Here is a 24124-nt window from a genome sequence, read left to right on the forward strand (position 1 = left end):
TATCAATTAGTATTAGAGCTATTAGGTGGACCGGCGGCAATAGGGTGGCACTGGTGAATATGTGGAGGTGGAAGGGTTATGGGTGATGGTAGGGGTTAGGGCAAGTAATAGATAGATTGGAAGAAGAGGGAGGAGTTGGCCGCCCCTAAGGGACTAAGGTGAGTGGCTTGTCGAGGGGGGTAAGAAGCGGCGTCGCCGGGGAATGAGAGAATGAGAGAGAAGAAGATGAAGGAGACAAGGCCAAAACTCAATTCATTCAATAATGATTCCATGGTTGCCATCCACACCTTTAGAGGCTAACCAAACAATTCAAAAAAGAAAATTATTAATCCTAAAATAGTAGATTTTTGCCGACGCATTCAAACGCGCCCGATCGTATTTGAACGCACATTTTGAATTCTCTGTATGTGCGAATGCAATGCAGGCATTCGAAGACGGGTTCGAACGCATATTTCACACTCTCTGTATTTGCGAACCTGATGTAGATGTTCACAAGCGCGTTTGAACGCACTCCACCCGCGTTTGAACGCAACATACAGAAAACTTATTTTTCTATAAATTAAACACCAAAATAAGAATAAAAGACACTCCTAAAGTGTATCCATGCTCGAGACGACATCGGTGAAGTCTGAATCATATCAATCCACCATGCTTCTACAATCTTGTCCTCAAGGTTTAAAATTAGGGAAGCATTTATTGAACTCTTACTCAAGCTCCTCCATGATTTGATCCTCTGCACTGGTTCCCCATATATCTGAAAATAGAGGAAGGGTTGGTGCTGAAAAGAAAGCGAGCTCACTTATATCCAGTTGGCGCAAAAGGGTATCGGCCGCTCGGTTCTTGATCCCCTTTTTGTAGACTAGCTTGTAGTCATACCCAAGGAGTTTCGTGACCTATCGTTGCCGTGCTGGGGTGTGCACACGTTTCTCCATGAAGTAGGGTAAGCTACGCTTGTCCGTGCGGATAGTAAACCGTTGGCCAATCAAGTAGGGTTACCATTTAGTGATGGCGTATAGAATTGCTAACATTTCGTATTCGTAGGTGGATAGCTGTCGCGACTGGTTCGACAATGCCTTGCTCATATAAGCCACGGGCCTGCTCTCTTGCATCAATACAGCTCCAATGCCTTCACTCGAAGCGTCGCATTCCACCACGAAGGGCTTGCTGAAATCTGGTAGAGCCAAAATCGGTGCGGTAGACATAGCTGTCTTCAATGCTTCAAAAGCCTCCACCGCCTTACTCGTCCATTGAAACCCTCATTTTCTGAGTAAGGAGGTCAGCGGGGCAGCAATCTTGCCATAGTTGGCAACGAATCACCGATAGTACCCCCGTCAACCTAAGGAATCCCCTCTGTAACGCCTCCGCCCGGCACGGCACGTGCACGCCCACGAGCCCACACGGCACGCACGGCGCACGCGACAAGTCAGGCGGGGCCCGTCACGCACAGATACTCTCCTGTGCACATATAATCATGACATCATCAAATAAAACCTGCTAACCTATCTATGATCACATAATCCATCGCCAAATAAATCATACTCTTAACCAAATAAACCTGTTAACATATGAATATCAAAGTCCACAATAATATACACTAGACCGCTACATAATCTGGCAGGGCCCACACAGGCCACAACAAACCATCAAGATACCATTAAAGAACTGATACAAGAGTACACTATGATTCGACCTGTATTATACAAATCATCGTCTAATACAAAAGAGTACAAATATCAAATACTGGTACAACTCAATTTCTATATAAACCATCATCTATACCATCTCGCATCTATAGCTCACCTCATCATCACTCTAAAATATATTCTCAAGATATCTCAGGTCGCTATCACGTACCACAAATCTGAGGGGTTAGAAAAGAAATAAAGAGAGTCATGAGCAAAAGGCTCACTGAATAGACCTTACCCCGAATCAGTGATGCCAAACAGAGAGTAAATCATGTACTAGATAATATGAATTAGAAAGCAACATCATGTCATGAATGAGTATGTGAATGCATCCTCAATAATACATAATTGAAAAGTAGATAATATGTCATACTGATAAAAGTATACAATGCTCGACAATGAATAAACAAATCTCTATGTCATATAATCATCATAACTCTCTATCAAATATGATATATGATGCATGCCGACTATGACCATGCTATGATATCAAATACAACCATATATGATATATATATTGACCACTCAATAATCAAGTATGTCAGATAAAAATAAAATCATATGCATTTCTCAACATCACGATCATCACCGACATCTCGGTATAATATCATCGTACTAGACCACTGTGCACAGTCAATACCCGGTACCCGGTCTCAACATCATGTCCAACGGCTCAGAGCATACTCCGCCACCCGCAAGAGTATCTCTAATATAACCATACCCCGCCACCCGCTAGGGTATCAACATCCATCCAGACCGGGCACCCACATAGTTGATAGAAACCTCGTGAGGATAACTCGCCACATATGCCCTGGCGAACGGCATGTGTCCGAATGTCTACTGCGCACACAGACTAATGACCTCGAACGTAAGGCCAACAAGATCGCGACTATGTCGAGCGATCAATCATCTCCAAGCACACCCTAATTCTCGCGCCCACTCGATTATCCTCACGCTTTCTATCAACTATCCTATCAATCACATTTCATGCTTTCCTTCTAAATGACAAATCATATGCATATATCCAGTACGATAACAAGTCAATGCATAATAAAAATTTAGGTGGAATAGGAATCAAGTGAAAATGATGCAATGTAGTCTCCAACTGTATCGTCAACACATGCATACTCATGCTAATCTATTACATGCATACTCATGCTACAGATCAACTCGGTAAACAATCATAACAGTAGAATCATTTCTGATCATCTCTATATATATCACCAATGTACTCATATTCTAAATCAGTATAATCGAATGCATGATAAAATATGCTCGACTATAATCATCTCTAGATTAAATCATATAATCATGCTGGAGGCCAAAACATGCATATACACAAATATATAATATAACCTAATTTGAGAAAGGCGTCTAAGGGATAAGACTACTCATAGTCTGATCAGAAGACACGAACCATGAATCTCTCACGTCCGTCAGTCAAACATCAACTCATCATCAGGATCCACGGGGTCTCACATAAGGGGTTTAGGGTCTGAAAATATTTAAATGATATGATGTTAGCCGTTTATCCCATTTAGAATTCATTGGTGTAAAATATAATAAATTATTTGATTTTATTAAATAACTTGATATACATTATATATATATAATTATGATAACCTTATTCAATTATTTGGCAATTATTACTTTTACTTAACTAGTTACTAATCATACATATATTAATCATTATTCATAAATACAAAAGTAATTATCTGAGCTCAGCATTTTATTGCATAGAAAATAATATATAATAATAATAAGGTGCTAGAAACACATTGTATACTCAAATGTATTAAATATATGCATGTATAAGCATACATAAACATTAATAGAAACTTATAAAATTTAATTATTTTTAATAAAACTAACTATATAAAATATAAGATTATTATCAATATGATTACATGTATTAATCTAATAAACTGTGGTAAAACTATATATAATCATATGCAAGTACTTATAACTATAATTAATAAATTATTATACTAATAATACTTAGCTAATACTTATGTTAGTGAGTATAAATTATCAAAATAATCTATCATCTAGATAACTGATTTACCTATATTTTAGAAACTAAATCATATGATTAATATAAACAAATTAAAAAGGGAGCAATCCCTTGTCACGCGTCTTGGGCTCAAGATCGCTCGCTATAGTGCCGGGCCGAGCCCAAAGACTATTGCGGAAGGGAAAAAAAAAAAAAGATAGGAAGATGAAGAAGAAGAAAGAAGAAGAAGAAAGAAAGGAAGAAGAAGAAGAAGAGAAGAGAAGAGAAGAAAAGAGAAGAAGGGAAGAAGGAGGAGGGAGGTGCGGACCTAGGCCGGCGGGGAGGGCACCGGCAGCTGGTGGCCAGCCAGTTGCTGGCCTCTCGCCGGCGGCTCGGCTCCGACGGGCCCGAGCCCAAGGTAAGAAAAAAAAGAGAAAGAGAGAGAGAGATAGTGAGAGAGAGAGAGAGAAGAAGAGAGAAGAAGAGAGAGGAGGAGAAAGAGCTCACCGACGCTCGTGGAGGTGGCGGCGACGGCAATAGTCCGGCCTCGGCGAGAGAGAGGGGGAGAGAGAGAGAAATTTAAAGAGAGAGAGGGAAGGCGGTGGGAGGTTGGCGGTAGCTGCGGCGGCGCTGGGCCCGCCGCTGCCAGACGGCCGCAGCCGGTTGGCTGCGGCGACGCGAGGGGGGGGGGGTGCGTGGCACCTCTCCCACGCAGCCCCACTACATGGGCACGAGGCCGTTCACACTGTGGCCGGCCACGTCGTGCCCATGCAAATTTTTTTTTGTTTTTTTTGGGATTGGGTTGTTACACCCTGCTGATTAGTTGGAATCGGTCAGTCCACCATATTTTTGATCTTGCTTGGATCGACTTCCACTCCTCTCACTGAGATTATATGACCCAAGTATTCCACTTGTGGCTCTCCCCATAGGAACTTGCTCATCTTGATTTTTAATTGGTTTTGTTGCAAGATATTCAACACCTCACGCACATGTCGCAAGTGCTCGCTCCAATTCTTGGTATACACTAGAATATCATCAAAGAAGACAAGCACGTACCAACGGAAGAGCGAGCAAAAAAGGTCATTCATCAGCCCTTGAAAGGTAGCCGGTGCATTGGTGAGCCCAAACGGCATGACTCAGAACTCATAGTGGCCATCGTGAGTTCGAAACGCTATTTTGTGTACATCTTCTAGGTCGACACGGATTTGATGGTACCCCGCTCTTAAGTCAAGTTTGCTGAAGTAAGCTGACCTTGTAAGTTCGTCTAGCAACTCCTCGATCACTAGTATTGGGTACCGGTCTTTGACGGTGATCGCATTCAAGGCTCGGTAGTCGACGCAAAATCGCCAACTCCCATCTTTCTTTCGAACCAGCAACACCTGCAATTAGTAGGCACTTCTACTCGGTTGAATAATCCCTTGCTCTAGCATTTCCACCACCAATTTGTTGATCTCCTCCTTCTAGACATGTGAGTACTGATATGGCCGAACATTTGCTGGTTCAGCCCCTAGAAAGATTTGAATATGATGGTCGTGCCGACGGGTTGACGGCAGTCCTCGGGCGAAGAGATCCTTGAATTCCTGTAGCAGTTCTTGCATGTCAGCGGGTATTTCCCTTGATGGTGGATGTTCTGGTTCAACAATAGCCATTTGCAAGAGTAGAGCTCGGTCCCCTGCACATGGAAGTCCCAATAGTGGTTGCAACGTCGGCCCTTGCCGCGGTTGGTTTCCATCCAGCAGTACTCTTCGACCATTCCTCCGAAATGTAAGTGTGAGGTTTGAAAATCAAATGTTACAGGCCCCAAGCTTTAAAGCCATTGGGTCCCTAAGACAATGTCGGCACACCCTGCAAGGTCAATGGATAAAGATCCAATGTGAAAGTTTGGCCTTGCACCTTTAATTCCACACCTCCACAAATAAAATCTGCCCGCAATGTGGTGCCATCTCCAATCGTCACATCGAACCCGTCCATGGGTTTTGACTCAGGCCCAATCTTCCTAAGAAGCCTCTTATTAATGATGTTGTGGGTGGACCCAGTGTCGATCAAGATTCTCACTATGGTTTTCTTGACTACACCGTTCACCCGCAAAGTCTTTAGCGCGGCTGTCCCTGAATATGCGTGGAGGGAGATTTCGGCTATCATGTCTTCCACGGGCTGCTCCTTAGCTACTCCTCCTTGCTGTCTAGCCACACCTTCATCTTCAGCGGCAATCTCATCCTCTACCTCCTCCAATCTGTCTATTAGCATCACTAATCCCATCAGTTTAGCGCAGCGATGATCGGGTAGAAACTTCTCATCACAACGAAAGCATAGGCCTTTGGCTCTTCGTTCCTCCACTTAAGCAGGTGTGAGTGCTCGTCTTGAACCTTTAGGTATGTACTTCACATCTTGGGAGGGCTTCAGGGGTGCTCGAGGAGGCACCATTGCACCAGCGGTTCTTGGTATGCCGGTAACATTTCCTACCGCTATGATTGGTTGAGCTAGATTGCGACTTCCTTGGCTCGTCCAGTTCTGTTTGAGGTGTAACTTCATGGCTTGATGTTTGTCTTCTATGAGTACTGCATCTTCGAAGGCCTCCTTTAAGGTTCTAGGCCTTAAAGCCTTCATGTCGGCTTGTATATCTCCCCACAACCCGGAGATGAAAGTGTTGCGAAGTTGCTGATCCGGCTTGTATATCTCCTCTCAAATTCTTCTTGATATGCCTCAACCGTCGTCCTTTGCACCATCTTTGAGAGGAGAGCATCAAAGTCTTCATACCCCGACGCTCCAAATTGCCGTGTGATATCAGCGCATGATACGATTCGGACTTCACTGATGTCGTCTCGAGCACGGATACACTTTAGAGGTGTCTTTGTTTCTTGTTTTAATGTTTAATTCTTAAGAAAATAAGTTTTTTGTAAGTTGCGTTCGAACGCGGGTGGAGTACGTTCAAATGCGGTTGTGAACGCGGTTATGAATGCCTACATCACATCTAGAGAGTGTGAATTGTGCGTTCGAACGCCACGTTCGAACGCACTGTGAACGCCTGCATCGCGTTCACAAATCTAGAGAAGTGGGAAACAGGTGCGTTCGGTCACGCGTTCGAATGCCTGCATCGCGTTCACAAATCCAGAGAACAGAGAAATAGGTGCATTCGAACGCGAGCAGGCGCGTTTGAACACGGTCGGCGAAAATGTATAGTTGAGGGTTAATTTTGAATTGTTTGGTTAGCCTCTAAAGGATGTGGATGGCAACCATAGAGTCATTATTGAAGAATTGAGTTTTGTCTTGCCTCCTTTGTTTTCTTCGCTCTCGTTCTCTCGATCCCCGGCGACGCAGCCTCTAACCTTCCTCGACCGACCAATCACCCTAGTCTCTTAGGGGTGGCCCTCTCCTTCCCTTTCTTCAAATCTACCCAACACTTGCCCTAACCCTTCCATCAACCATAACTATTTCACCACCACTTTTCACCAGTGCCACCCCATTAATGTTGGTCCACCTCCAACCACCATCATCCTAGGATCTCGTGCCTCCATCCACGGATTCTAATCAGACCCCGTGATGTTCGTCTACTAATCAGATGATATTTCGAGATCCCCATATCTGATTCGCTTGAAACTTGATTTGTTGGAAAGCTATTTTCTAGGGCTACAACATATCCAAATTCATCGATCAGATGGTAGCATGTTTCAGGATCTATTTACAAAGTTCCGTGTCAGATCCAGTCTAGATCTGAGAATTGAAAGAGATCGAACCTTAGCCAAAAGAGGAGATCGTATCAGTGCAAAAGTCGACCCAAGTTTTAATCATCTCATGGGCATTGGCTACTCGAAACCAATGAAGCGCTACATCTTCAAAGTGGAAGCTCGCAAGCATCACCTTATATTCTTCTACTGTACCCTGGTACGCGAATAATTATTCTTTCCTATACAACCAATCGATCGGATCACCACCTTTGAACTTAGGAAATTCGAGACGCACGATTTGCCCATAGATACCGTTGTCTTGATCCGGATCATATCCCAGTCCTTGCTTAACCGGAGGAGGATGCACCATGAATGGTTGATAATCCCTCCTTCAATTTTGTTTAACTCGACGCGGCTCCGATTCGTATTGCCCTGCCCAAGTATCCAAATCTCCAAGACGATCTCCATAGTGGTTCACTCGTCGGATAGGCTCACCTGCAACTAGGCATGGTGGAACCATCCTTGCTTGTCTCTGCCCATAGGGCGGTGGCAGCAGTGGCTCTTGTGGTTGCAAATTCTTAATCGGTGGCGGCGAGTTCATGGGGGTGGACTCGCGTCATGGGGTCGATGGTGCATTTTCGCTCACCATGGCTTCCCTTATCACTCGTAATTCCTGCGTCATCTCCATCATCATCTGGTTGTTGAGGGCCATTTGTTCAGAAAGAGACCCAAACATGGCTTGAACGCTAAGCTCTTTTGTATTCAGGTTTGGTCGGGAGATTCCGCGGGTGGAAGTCCCTGCAACTATTTCCCCCTCCTCTATTGGGGAAATCTCGTCTTCCTCATCTCGCCGTGCAACCATGGCTCTGGTTGTCATCATAGGAAGCGCGTGTCTGGGAAATCTGGCTCTGATACCAATTTGATACGATCTCCCCTTTAGGCCAAGTCTAGATCTATCCCGATTTTCAGATCTATACAGGACTGACACGGAACCAATGTAAAATTTTGATATGTTGAAGCCTTGGAAAAGAGATTTCCAACAAATCTAGTTTCAGGTGAATCAGACGGTGGGATCTCTAGATATCGTCCGATTAGCAGGCGGACGTCAGGGAGTACGTCTTTGGATCCGTGGATGGAGGCACGAGATCCTAGGTGATGATGGAGGGTGGTGCACCGGCGGTAATGGGGTGGCACCGGTGAATTCGTGGAGGTAGAAGGGTTATGGGTGATGGTAGAGGTTAGGGAAGGTGATAGATAAATTGGAAGAAGGGGAGGAGTGGTCTGGGTCACCAATAAGATCTTTATATCCTATCCAAAGCTCCAATTCCATTCAGCAAGTTATCGTTCATCCCCACGGATGACTGGATCAGATGAAAGAGATCGTCATTGCAAGCAGGGCAATCATCCAGATGAGTAAGAAGTGGTCTACATCAATGGTTGAGCACTAGCTAGGGCTTCCCCAACAAGAAAAAAAAGTTTGATCCTCTTTTCCACTAAGCAAGGCAAGATCTACCTTGACACTTTACTAGGGTGAGTGGCCGGTCGAGGGGCTAAGAAGCGGCATCGCCGGGGTGTTAGGTTTTTTATTTGTTGGCAATTGTGTACAAAATATTCTAAGTGTATTTTTTCATGTATATCAACTTTACACAAGTCTAGAATATCTCTGGTTTGAAAAATTGCAAGATTATCGGAGAAAAGACATCGAGTTCACACCGCGTTCGAATGCGGAATCTGCGTTCACACAGACAGAGAGCCGCGTTCACAAACGCGTTCAAACGCGGGTACTGCGTTCACACAGATAGAGAGCCGCGTTCAGAAACGCGTTCGAACGCGGGTACTGCGTTCACACAGACAGAGAGCCGCGTTCACAAACGTGTTCGAATACGGGTACTGCGTTCACATAGACAGAGAGCTGCGTTCACAAACGCATTCGAACGCAACCTGAAGAATTCAAGTTGTCGCATTCGAACACACTCGGGGCCGTTCGAACGCACCTGAGTTCAAGTCATGCCGTTCGAACGCACCCGGGCCGCGTTCGAACGCACCAACGAAGTTTGATAAAATTGGACTTTCGTGAGTACGGATAAGACTTGGATTTGTGAGTACGGATAAGACGTGGATTTGGCTCTATCTTGGAGATCATATATAAAGATTGTGATGCCCTATCTTGAGGGTGGTTGAAGAAGCATTATTGAAAGAGACTTCTTGATGCTACATCGGTTCTTCAACTAACAAGGTTCCACTCATCTACAAAAGTTAATCTTTCGTCTTAAAGGCTATCTAGACGAAAGATCAATCTCGAGGGTTACTGAGATTGGACTTCAATCACGAGAAGCGGTGAATCATGGGTTCTAGCGAGCAAGACTAAGAGGAACAAAGTCGTTTGGATCGACGGGTTATTTTGTGAGTCAGTCTTGTAACTGCTACTATTCTAGTGATTGGTTTTGATCTGAGTTTGGATCCGTGGTTTTTTCCCGTTTGGGTTTTTCCACGTTAAAATCTTGGTGTTCATCTCTGCTTTCGTTTTTAATATTTCTTCCAATTTTTACTTAAGCGGACGAGCGAGATCATTGCCTAGTGTTTAGATACATACGTGTGTCTAGGGGTTTTTTTAATTGGTATCAGAGCAGGTTCTCTCACTTTTGAGAGAGATCAGATAGGCATGGATTTTCATAGAGATGGACCATCATCTATTAGACCTCCTATCCTAGATGGATCAAATTATGGATATTGGAAAGCTAGGATGAGAGCTTACTTGAAGTCTATAGATGAACGAGTATGGATGGCCCTTGTGAACGGTTGGAGTCCACCAATGTACATAGTGAATGATAAGTTTATTGAGAAACGGATTGAGTCATGGGATAAGACAGATTATGAAAAAGTTGGCTGGAATAGCAAAGCAATAAATGCAATTTTTAGTTGTGTTTTCTCGGAAGAATTTAGAAGAATTTCTACTTGTGAGATAGCAAAAGAAGCCTAGACGATCTTAGAAACAACTCATGAAGGAACTATGGCTGTAAAACTTTCGAAACTTCAGAGGTTGACTACTAGTTTTGAAACTTTACATATGGAGGAGAATGAGACATTTGATGAGTTCTATGCAAAGTTGAGTGATATAGTCAACTCCAATTTTAACCTAGGAGAGAAAATTCCTGAAAATAGAATTGTTCGTAAGATCCTTAGGTCTCTTCTAGAAAGGTTTCAGGCAAAAGTTACAGCTATTGAGGAAAGTAAGGATATCGGTTCTATGAAAGTTGAATAATTGGTAGGAAATCTACAAACATTTGAGTCTAGTCTTTAAAAACCAAGGAAATCCAAAGGGATGGCCCTATCCACAGTTGAACAAAATTTAGAGGAGTCTGATGATGAAGGTAATTTAGATGTTGAGATGTTGACTATGTTTGTCAAAAAGTTTAATAAATTCTTTCGGAAGCCAAACAAGTTGAATGCTGAAAAACTTGAGAAAAGCAAAGCCTTTGTGAAAAAGAAAAATACTGTGAATTCAAATACAGGTGGTACCAACAACAATGTCAAACAGAAAAATAAGAGTTCCGAGAATAAAGTTCGATGCTTTGAATGTTCTAGTTTTGGTCACATAGCACAAGAATGCCCTAATTGCCTTAAGAAGAAGGGTAAAACTATGAAAGTTACTTGGGATGACTCTGGAAAAGACGAAGAAAACTTTGTAGCTTTTACCTCTTCTCTACTTAATACTGACTCTGTTGTTGATACTGATAGTACAAATGATTTTGATATGTTACCAGCTGAGGAAGATGAATCTGAAATTCAAAAGGCATATAATGACTTGTACCTGGAGTCGTTTAAACTCAATAAAAGCAATCTTAGACTACTTCAACGACTCAAGGTAATCGAATCTGAAAGAATTCAATTTGAGGAGAAGTACAAATTGGAGCTTGAACGTGTCAAAAACCTTTCTGAACAACTTGACAATGCGAAAAATAAAATGAAGGCTGATGAAATTGAACTAGAGCGATTGCATAAAGAAGTTACATTTCTAAAAGGGAAGAACAAACTGGACGAGATTCTAAAAGCTCAGATCTCTAGAAAAGACAGGTATGGTGTTGGATATACTGGTAATTTAAATAATAATAAAACTGTCTTTATTTCTGCAGGTATACAAAAGGAAGAAAACCTAAGGTCATCAACCGCTTTTTCAAAATAATCCTGGATAAATGTCTCTAAACTGAAGTTGAATCTACAAACTAGTGAAACTTCGACGGTACCAAAGGTAAACTCTAGTCACACTCCTCGACAAAAGGTGAGTAGAAAAAGGTTTGTTCCGACATGCTATCATTGTGGCATTCTAGGGCATATTCGACCTCATTGCAAACTTTTGCAAAAACCTAGAACTGTTTTCATTTATGGGATGAAAACAAAGGCCATATGGGTCAAGAAAAGTGCCTTGAAATGTTATGTTGTACATACTGCCTTGAAAGCTTTAAATTCTGACTTTTGGTATTTAGACAGTGGCTGTTCAAGACATATGTCAGGCGACAAATCCTTATTTTCTAATCTCGAAGAATATGAAGGGGGAGTTGTGACATTTGGAGATTCTAACTCATCCAAGGTAATAGGTAAAGGAAAGGTAAGTACTCCAGGTATTCCTAGTCTCGAAAATATTCTTTATGTTAATGGCTTGAAAGCAAATTTATTAAGCATCAGTCAATTTTGTGATGAAGATTATGAGGTAAAATTCTTCAAAAATGATTGTACTATTCTAGATCATGGTGGTAATGTTATATGTTATGGATCTAGAACATCTGATAATTGCTATGTTGTTGGAAAGTCACATAAACTGAAATGTAATGCCTGCCTCTTTCGACATTGCGGATCTTTGGCATCAACGTCTTGGACATGTGAATCACAAGGAATTATTTACTCTGTCCAAACAAGAAGTGGTAAGAGGAATACCTAAGATGAAAGAAATGTCAAAAATGGTTTGCGGTTCGTGTCAAATTGGAAAACAAACTAGGATTTCACACAAGAAGGTAAATGCAGCTACCACCGACCGTGTGCTCCAATTAGTTCACATGGACTTGATGGGTCCAACAAAAACAGAATGTCTTGGAGGTAAACGCTATATTTTCTTAATGGTCGATGATTACTCCAGATATACCTGGGTTGCCTTTCTACGTGAGAAGTCTGAAACCTTTGAGGTTTTTAAATCACTATGCTTAAAATTGCAGAATGAAAAATCTACAACCTTAGTTAGGATTCGTTCGGATCATGGTAGAGAATTTGAAAATGAAAATTTTTCCATATTTTGCGATTCTCTTGCTATTCAACATGAATTTTCAGCTCTTATAACTCCACAACAGAACGGGATTGTGGAAAGAAAGAACTGAGTTGTGTAGGAAATGGCTAGGGTTATGCTTCACGCTAAAAAGATTTCTTAAAGGTTTTGGGCAGAGGCGGTCAATACAGCGGTACATGTGATAAATCGTGTTTATCTAAGACCAGGTACAAAATTGACTGCATATGAAATCTGGAAAGGTAAGAAAATAGTGTTAAATATTTTCGAGTTTTTGGTAGTAAATGCTATATCTTGCGTGATCGAGAATATTTGACTAAATTTGACACTAGAAGTAACAAAGGCATCTTCTTAGGATATTCGAATAATAGCAGAGCCTACAGAGTATTTAATCTTAACACTTCTACAGTGATGGATCCACGACTGATTTAACTGAAGCTACTCCTATTTCTATTTCTGCAGATACATATGACGAAGAAATAGGAAAGGAGTTTGATCTGGAAATTGAGAATCAGGACGAGGACAAAGTTGAAATGAACAAAGATGACTGCAACGTACCGGAATCATCTGCCAGAGTGAAATCAGATCATCCACTGTCACAAGTGATTGGAGACGTAAATGAACCAATTAAGACAAGACGACAAATCCAAAGTGAGGTATCATTTACTTGTTATACATCTTCTTTTGAACCTAAAAATGTGAATGAAGCATTGTTAGACGATTCTTGGGTTAATGCTATGCATGAGGAATTAGAGCAATTTTCTAGGAATGATGTTTGGTATTTAGTTCCTAGACCTAAGAATGTGAACGTCATTGGAACAAAATGGATTTACAAGAATAAAAGTGATGAACATGGCAATATAGTTCGAAATAAAACTAGACTCGTAGCACAGGGATATACTCAGGTTGAGGGTATAGATTTTGATGAGACATTTGCTCTTGTTGCTAGATTAGAATCTATTCGTATACTGCTTGCTATTGCTTGTCACTTAAAATTTAAATTGTTTCAAATGGATGTTAAAAGTGCTTTCTTGAATAGTACCCTAAATGAAGATTCGTGGTTTCAAATGAATGTTTGGATTCGTGGTTTTTTTCCGTTTGGGTTTTTCCACGCGAAAATCTTGGTGTTCATCTCTGCTTTCGTTTTTAATATTTCTTCCAATTTTTACTTAAGCGAACGAGCGAGATCATTGCCTAGTGTTTAGATACATACGTGTGTCTAGGGAGTTTTTCACGGGGAATGAGAGAACAAGAGAGAAGAAGACGAAGGAGACAAGGCCAAAACTCAATTCATTCAATAATGATTCCATGGTTGCCATCCACACCTTTAGAGGCTAACCAAATAATTTAAAAATGACAATTATTAACCCTAAAACAGTAGATTTCCGTCGACCACGTTTGAACACGTATTTTGCGTTAACTATATGTGCAAACACGATGCAGGGTGTTCGCAGTGCATTCGAACGCACATTTCGCACTCTCTGTATTTGCGAACTTGATGTAGGCGTTCACATGCACGTTATAACGCACTCTACCCGCGTTCGAATGCGACATACATAAAACTTATTTTTCTATAAATTAAATACCAAAATAAGAATAAAAGACACTTCTAAAGTGTATCCATGCTCGGGACGATATCGGTGAAGCTCAAATTATATCAGGGTACAACTATCATTGATATACCCTTAGCGTATGATAGGGTATGATTTTCTTTTAAGATACCCTTAGCGTATGACAGGGTATGATTTATCTCTAGAGATATTCTTAGCATATGATAGGGTATGCTCTGAGCTTGTGGCATGATATGTATCGAGTTTGGGGCTGGGTACCATAGTCCAGCATAGTGGATGATATTCAGAGTTGAGACAGATGATTGTGATAGTAAGAGATATGTGGTTTATATTTGTCTTTGACATATACGATTATCTAGTGGTTGGCATGCATCATGCATCATTATTGATGTGACTAGTATCATTGGATCGTGATTGTTATACATCATATGTTGTTATATTCGGTGATGTTATATTGTAATTTCGTAATAAGATATATTTTTGGTTGAGGATATAATATACTCATTCATGAGAATTGATTTTATTTATAATTATGTCATTGATGATATATATATACATGTTCAAAAATGACATCATGCTGCTTTTTGATTCATATTATTCAGTATATAATTTACTCTCTATTTGGCATCACTGATTCGGGATAAAGTTTATTCACTAAGCCTTTTGCTCATGACTCTCTCTTTATTTCTTTTCAAACCCCCTAGATATTATGATACGTGATAGTGACTTGAGATACCCTAAGGAGATATTTTAGAGTAAATATGAGGTGAGCTATAGACGTGAGATGGTATAGAAGATAGTTTAACTAGAAATTGAGTTCTACCATTATTTGAAATTTGTACTTCATTGTATAGACGATAATTTATATAATACATGTCAGATTATAGTGTACTCGTATATCAGTTGTTTAGTTGTATCTTGATGGTTTGTCGTGGCCTATGTGGGTCTTGCCAGATTTTGTAGTGATCTATTGTATATTATTGTGGACTTGAATATTCATATGTTAACAGTGTTAGGTTTTATTTGTTGGCAATTGTGTACAAAATATTCTAAGTGTATTTTTTCATGTATATGAGCTTTACACAAGTCTAGAATATCTCTAGTTTGAAGAATTGCAAGATTATTGGAGAAAAGCCGTTGAGTTCACTCCGCGTTCACAAACGCGTTCGAACGCGGAATCTGCGTTCACACAGACAAAAGCCGCGTTCATAAATGCATTCGAACGCGGTTACTGCATTCACACAGATAGAGATTCGTGTTCACAAATGCGTTTGAACGCGGGTACTGCATTCACACAGACCGAGAGCTGCATTTACAAACGCGTTCGAACGCAACCTGAAGAATTCAAGTTGTCGCGTTTGAACGCACCTGAGATCAAGTCATGCCGTTCGAACGCACTCGGGCCGCGTTCGAACGCACCAATGAAGTTTGATAAAATTGGACTTTCGTGAGTACGGATAAGACTTGGATTTGGCTCTATCTTGGAGATCATATATAAGGATTGTGATGCCCTATCTCTAGGTGGTTGAAGAAGCATTATTGAAGAAGACTTCTTGAGGCTACATCGGTTCTTCAACTAACGAGGTTCCACTCATCTATAAAACTTAATCTTTCGTCTTAAGGGCTATCTAGACGAAAGATCAATCTCGAGGGTTACTAAGGTTGGACTTCAATCACGAGAAGCAATGAATCGTGGGTTCTAGCGAGCAAAACTGAGAAGAACAAAGTCGTTTGGATCGACGGGTTGTTTTGTGAGTCAGTCTTGTAACTACTATTATTCTATTGATTGGTTTTGATCCGAGTTTGGATCCATGGTTTTTTTCCGTTTGGGTTTTTTCACGTTGAAATCTTGGCGTTCATCTTTGCTTTCATTCTTAATATTTCTACGGACTTTTACTTAAAAGAACGAGTGATATCATTACATAGTATTTAGATATATACTTGTGTCTAGGGGCTTTTCAATTGGTATCAGAGGAGGTTCTCTCACCCTTTGAGAGAGATCAGATAGGCATGGATTTTCATAGAGATGGACCATCATCTATTAGACCTCCTATCATAGATGGATCAAATTATGGATATTGGAAAGCTAGGATGAGAGCTTACTTGAAGTCTATAGATGAACGAGTATGGTTTGCCGTTGTGAACGGTTGGAGTCCACCAATGTACATGGTGGATGATAAACTTGTTGATAAACCGATAGAGTCATAGGATAGGTCAGACTATGAAAAAGTTGGATGGAATAGCAAGGCAATAAATGCAATTTTTAGTTGTGTTTCTTCGAAAAAATTTAGAAGAATTTCTACTTGTGAGATAGCAAAAGAAGCTTGGACAATCTTAGAAACTACTCACGAAGGAACTATGGCTGTAAAACTTTCTAAACTTTAGAGGTTGACTACTAGTTCTGAAACTCTACAGATTGGGGAGAATGAGACATTTGATGAGTTCTATGCAAAGGTGAGTGATATAGTCAACTCTAGTTTCAACCTAGGAGAGAAAATTCCTGAAAACAGAATTGTCCGTAAGATCCTTAGGTCTCTTCCAGAGAGGTTTCAAGTGAAAGTTACAACTATTGAGGAAAGTTGAACAATTGGTAGGAAATCTACAAACATTTGAGTCCAGCCTTTCAAAACCGAGGAAGTCTAAAGGGATTGCTCTATCCATAGTTGAAGAAATTATATAGGAGTCTGATGATGAAGGTGATTTAGATGTTGAGACGTTGGCCCTGTTCGTCAAAAAGTTTAATAAATTTTTTCGGAAGCCAAACAAGTTGAATGCTGAAAAACTTGAGAAAAGCAAAGCCTTTGTGAAAAAGAAGAATACTGCGAGTTCGAATATAGGTGTGAGTAACAACAGTGTCAAACAGAAAAATAAGAATTCTGAGAATAAAGTTCGATGTTTTGAATGTTCTAATTTTGGACACATAGCACAAGAATGCCCTAATCGCCTTAAGAAGAAGGGTAAAGCTATGAGGGATGACTTAGTTGAATCTGATGATGATTCTGGAAAAGACGAAGAAAACTTTGTTGCTTTTGCCTCTTCTCTACTAAATATCGATTCTGTTGTTGATACTGATAGTACAGATGATCAGGATATGTTACCAGCTGAGGAAGATGAATCTGAAATTCAAAAGGCATATAATGACCTGTACCTAGAGTCGTTTAAACTCTAAAAACGCAATCTTAGACTACTTCAACGACTCAAGGTAATCGAACTAGAAAGAATTCAATTTGAGGAGAAGTACAAATTGGAACTTGAATGTGTCAAAGACCTTTTTGAACAACCTGACAATGCAAAAAATAAAATGAAGGCTGATGAAATTGAACTACAGCGACTGAATAAGGAAGTGACATTTCTAAAAGGGAAGAACAAATTTGACGAGATTCTAAAGGCTCATATCTCTGGAAAAGACAGGTATGGTGTTGGATACACTAGTAATTCAAATAATAATAAAACTGTCTTCGTTTCTGCAGGTATACAAAAGGAAGAATATCTGAAGTCATCAACCATATTTACAAAGCAATCCTAGATGAATGCTTCTAAACTAAAGGTGAATCTACAAACTGGTGAATCGTCAACGGCACCAAAGGTAAACTTTAGTCACACTCCTCGACAAAAGGTGAGTAGAAAAGGGTTTGTTCCGACATGCTATCATTGCGGCATTCTAGGGCATATTCGACCTCATTGCAAATTTTTGCAAAAACGTAGAACTGCTTTCATTTATGGGATGAAAACAAAGGCCATATGGGTCAAGAAAAGTGATTTGAAATGTTATGTTGTGCATACAGCTTTGAAAGCTTTAAATTCTGATTTGTGGTATTTAGACAGTGACTGTTCAAGACATATGTCGGGTGACAAGTCATTATTTTCTAATATTGAAAAACATGAAGGGGGAGTTGTGATATTCGGAGATGGTAATTCATCCAAGGTAATAGGTAAAGAAAAGGTAAGTTCTCCGGGGGTTCCTATTCTTGAAAATGTTCTTTATGTTAAGGGCTAGAAAGCAAATCTTCTGAGTATCAGTCAATTTTGTGATGAAGATTATGAAGTAAAATTCTCCAAAAATGATTGTACTATTCTAGATCATGGTGGTAATGTTATATGTTATGGATCTAGAACATCTAATAATTGCTATGTTATTGGAACGTCATATAAACTGAAATGTAACAGTGCCTCTTTTGACATTGCAGATCTTTGGTATCAACCTCTTGGACATGTGAATCACAAGGAATTATTTACTCTGTCCAAACAAGAAGTGGTAAGAGGAATACCTAAGATGAAAGAAATGTCTAAAAGAGTGTGCGGTTCGTGTCAAATTGGAAAACAAATTCGGATCTCACAAAAGAAGATAAATGCAGCTACCACCGACCGTGTGCTTCAATTAGTTCACATGGACTTGATGGGTCCAATAAAAACGGAAAGTCTTGGAGGTAAACGCTATATATTCTTAATGGTCGATGATTACTCTAGATATACCTGGATTGCCTTTCTATGTGAGAAGTCTGAAACCTTTGAAGTTTTCAAATCACTATGATTAAAATTGCAGAATGAAAAATCTACAACCCTAGTTAGGATTCGTTCTGATTCACAAGCGCGTTCGAACGCGGGTACTGCGTTCACACAAACAGAGAGTCGCGTTCACAAACGCGTTCAAACACGAGTACTGCGTTCACATAGATAGAGAGCCGCGTTCACAAAAGCGTTCGAACGCGGGTACTGCGTTCACACAGACCGAGAGCTGCGTTCACAAACGTGTTTGAACGCAACCTGAAGAATTCAAGTTGTCGCGTTCGAACGCACTCGAGCCCGTTGGAACACACTTGAAATCAAGTCATGCCGTTCGAACGCACCCGGGCCGCGTTCGAACGCACCAATGAAGTTTGATAAAATTGGACTTTCGTGAGTACGGATAAGAGTTGGATTTGGCTCTATCTTGGAGATCATATATAAGGATTGTGATGCCCTATCTCTAGGTGGTTGAAGAAGCATTATTGAAGGAGACTTCTAGAGGCTACATCGGTTCTTCAACTAACGAGGTTCCACTCATCTACAAAACTTAATCTTTCGTCTTAAGGGCTATCTAGACGAAAGATCAATCTCGAGGGTTACTGAGATTGGACTTTAATCAAGAGAAGTAGTGAATCGTGGGTTCTAGCGAGCAAGACTGAGAAGAACAAAGTCGTTTGGATCGACGGGTTGTTTTGTGAGTCAGTCTTGTAACTGCTACTATTCTAGTGATTGGTTTTGATCCAAGTTTGGATCCGTGGTTTTTTCCCGTTTGGGTTTTTCCACGTTAAAATCTTGGCGTTCATCTCTGCTTTCGTTCTTAATATTTCTACGGATTTTTTCTTAAGTGAACGAGTGTTATCATTGCCTAGTATTTAGATACATACTTGTGTCTAGGGGTTTTTTAAATAGGTTTATTTGGTGTTAGATTATATAAGCATTAATATGTTAGCAAGTAGTATTTGATGATGTCATGATTATATGTGCACAGGAGTGTATCTATGCATGACGGTCCCCGCCCGTCCTATCGTGTGAGCCGCACATGCTGTGTGGGCACATGGGTGTGCACGTCTTATGTCGCTCGAGGGCGTTTAATGATTCGTAGCGGTTGAGATTTAGGTCTGCACGGGATTTGGGATCCGTGGGTTGAGGCACAGATTCCTAGGTATAGGATGGAGGTGATGATGGAGTGGAGGTTGAGTAGTTGATGGAGGTGGTTCAGTAATAAATGATGGTGGTGGTTTGCGGATGCGGATGCGATACATAGTTGAAGGCTATGATTGGCTTACAACTGTAGTAAAAATCGTATAGGAGGTAGAGATAGTTAAGATAGAGAAACAAAGGGGGAGAAGTAGGCCTACATAAGGGACTAGAGGGACTGGCGGAAGTGGGAGATTAAAAGCTAGACAAGACTATGCCAACGAAAGAGGTGGCGCTAGTTGGTGAAAAGAGAGGAGGGAGATGTAGAAGCCGGTGGCCTAGTTGAGAGAGATGCTAGGGCAAAAGCTAATTAATCTTTCATTCCAAGTATGCCTAAGATACAAGTCATAAGACCCTATTTATAGAAATTAAATTAAAAAGTCAAACAAATTTAACTAAACTAGTCTTACTTATCTTCTCAGATTAATCCTTCATTTTCTGATAGATAGATTCCGTATCTAGAGAAGTTGTGAATATCAAAGTTGTAGATATAGAGGTTGACGATCTTATTCAATTAGTTTCATATTATTCGGATATCTCTAGAATATTCTGCGAATATTTTTCCAAAATTGCACTAGAGTTGGATTTAGCTAATTAAATAAAATTCTAATCTACTAATGCTCTAACTAAACTAAATAACCACATAAGATAATTAGACTCAGTCCATTGAGCCCAATCTCCCTTTGCTGTGATCTGATTTGACTGATTCTGATACGATTTTCTCTTTTGGCTAAGGTTCGATCTCTCCCAATTTTAGATCTGGACAGGATCTGAAATAGAAATTTAAAAATAGATCTCTAAAGATGCCGCCGTTGGATCGATGTGAGATAAAATTTCAAGTGAATCAAATATTGGGATCTCGAGATATCGTCCGATTAGTGGACAAATATTAGGTAGTCTATCTTAGGATCCGTGGATGGTGGCACAACATCCTAGATGATGGTGGATGGTGGAGGACCGACGTTAATGGGGTGGCACCAGTGAGTAAATGGTAGAGGAAGGATTACGGCAAGTGATGGATAGATTGGAAGAAGGGGGAGGAGAGGGCTGCCCCTAAGGGACTAGGGTAATTGACCGGTCGAGGGAGGTTAGAAGCGGTGTCGATGGGGAACGAGAGAATGGGAGCGAAAAGACGAAAGAGGCAAGTCAATTTGCTCTAAAAGAGACCCCAACACGGCTTGAACGCTAGGTTCTTCCGTATTCTGATTAGATCGGGTGGTTCCACGGGTGGAAGTCCCTGCAATCGTTTCTCCCTCCTCTATTGGGAGAATCTCTTCTTCATCATCTCGCCGTGCAGCCATGGATCTGGTTGTCGTCATTGGAAGCGCTTGTCTGAGGAATGGTGGCTCTGATACCAGCTTGATACGATCACGCCTTTTTGGTAAAGGGTCGATCTCTTCCAATTCTTGATCTGGACTAGATCTGGCACGGAACTTTGAAATAAGATCCCAAAATATTCCGCCGTTGGATCGGTGTAAAATTTTGATATGTTGTCGCCCTAGAAAAGAGCTTTCCAACAAATCAAGTTTCAGGCGAATCGAAGTTGTCGATCTCAATAATCAATAATCAATTTGGTTGCCTACTACATCCTTTTATAGGCTAACCAACAACTCAAATTAACCCTAAAAACACAATTTTCGTCGACCGCGTTCGAACTCACCCGACCGCGTTCGAACGCACCGAGTTCGCTCTTCTGGATTTGCAAACGCGATGCAGGCGTTCGAACGCGCGATCGAATGCACCTGTCGGTATTTGCGAACGCGATGCAGGCATTCACAGTGCGTTCGAACGCACAGTACATTCTCTTCACCACGTTCACAACCCCGTTCACAAACCGCGTTCGAACTCACTCCACCCGCGTTCGAACGCTACTTGCAGAAAACTTATTTTAATGGAAATTAAACACTAAAACATGAAATAAAAACACTCCTAAAGTGAATCCATGCTCGAGACGACGTCGGTGAAGTCCGAATCGTATCAAAAACCCAAACGGGAAAAAAACCACGGATCCAAACTCGGATCAAAACCAATCACTAGAATAGTAATAGTTATAAGACTGACTCACAAAACAACCCGTCGATACAAACGACTTTGTTCTTCTCAGTCTTGCTCGCTAGAACCCACGATTCACTACTTCTCGTGATTGAAGTCCAACCTCAGTAACCCTTGAGATTGATCTTTCGTCTAGATAGCCCTTAAGACGAAAGATTAGGTTTTGTAGATGAGTGGAACCTTGATAGTTGAAGAATCGATGTAGCCTCAAGAAGTCTCCGTCAATAATGCTTCTTCAACCACCCTCAAGATAGGGCATCACAATCCTTATATACGATCTCCAAGATAGAGCCAAATCCAAGTCTTATCAAACTTCGTTAGTGCATTCGAATGCGGCCCGGGTGAGTTCGAACGGCATGACTTGAACTCTGGTGCGTTCGAACGGGCTCGAGTACGTTCGAATGCGAGAACTTGAATATTTTAGGTTGCATTCGAACGCGTTTGTGAACGCAGCTCTCGGTCTGTGTGAACGCAGTATCCGCATTCGAACGCGTTTGTGAACGCGGCTCTCTGTCTGTGTGAACGCAGATTCCGCATTCGAACGCGATTGTGAACGCGGCTCTCTGTCTGTGTGAACGCAGTACCCGCGTTCGAACGCATTTGTGAATGCGGCTCTCTGTCTGTGTGAACGCAGTACCCGCGTTCAAACGCGTTTGTTAACGCGGTGTGAACTCGACGGCTTTTCTCCAATAATCTTGCAATTCTTCAAACCAGAGATATTCTAGACTTGTGTAAAGCTTATATACATGAAAAAAATACACTTAGAATATTTTGTATACAATTGTCGACAAATAAAAATCTAACAATCTCCCCCTTTGGCAATTTGTGACAAAACACCTAAGTTACAAGATATTACAAAGACTTCAAATTGAGCAATCAACAAGACTAGAATATTTTGCACATCAATCCCTGCAAATAAACATATACCAATCCAAGATCAAGTAAAAATAACTTGAAATGAATAAACAATCCAATCCAAACACAAGTTATCAATGGAGCATAAGTTCAAAAGTACTTAAACAGACAAAGTTCATAATTTCTCCAAGCAAAGTTATAAGCAAGATTAGAAAGACAGAAAGACTCTAATAAACTCCCCCTATTACCATGCTCCCCCTACACACCTAGACACCTAGACACTCTCCCCCGTTTTACCACAAATGCCAAAGACTAGGAACTCGGAGGAAACTGACGCTGAAGAATCATCAACACAGAGTTAAGGACAGTCCCCTAACGAGCTTGCTCAGCTCGTAAATCATTCACGGCAGAATGAAGATCCTGCACTTGAGTGAGATGTGTCACCGTCAGAGCTATCATCAGAACTGTAGAGGTGCGATGAGCGACCAGCGGCGAAAGAGGACGGCTTGAGAGGAGACAACTGGTCGTGAGCTTGACTCCGCTTAAGTGTAATTCGATCCAACGGTTTGTGCGAAGTAAGGGAATGTTACGAAGCATCCACACGCACCACACTCTGAGTGCACAAATTTGTAATAAAGATGGCAAATGGTAACCCCTCACGAGGTGCTTCTTTCTGGGCAGCTGTGAAAATCGAGTCATAGATCACCGCAGCCAAATCGACAGAGACTCCAGTTAACATTGCATGAAGAAGGAATGCACGATCCAGACTAATACTAGAATGTCGAGTCTTGGGGGTGACGTTGTACAGACAAAACAGGTGAAGCATGCGAGCCACTGGTGTCAGCTTCGCATGCGGCATCATGTTTCCCTTCCAACGTTCCCTTTTGATCAATATAGTGCCAGCATATTCATCGACATCAGGAAGTGGAGCAGATGTGGGGTACTGGAACTCACCATCAGGAAGACAAAGTTCAGCGCGAATAACATCTGAGTCCAAGTATACAGACACCCCACGAACAGTAGAACGAATACAGCGTTCTAAAACCGTAGCATTACAAAAAAATTCCCGAACAACTTCCACATAAGTAGTCCTGCTCATCTGACACACCGATAACCATCCTCGCTTAGTAAATATTTGTTCTATCCCCAAAGAAGAAAAATCGGAAATGAGCACGGGTTGTTCACAAATAACAGGACGGGTCCCAAAATTATGTTTGTATCGCCCGGCAGCTGTTGAAGTAGAAAACTTTGGAGCCGAAGTAGGTGATGATGGCGGCCTAGGTTTCTTGGAAACTGCAGCTTTTCTAGGCATTCTTGAGAAAGAAACA

The sequence above is a fragment of the Typha latifolia genome, chromosome 7, assembly GCF_019914945.1.
Source record: "Typha latifolia isolate L0001 chromosome 7, TyphaL0001v2, whole genome shotgun sequence".
NCBI lineage: Eukaryota > Viridiplantae > Streptophyta > Magnoliopsida > Poales > Typhaceae > Typha > Typha latifolia.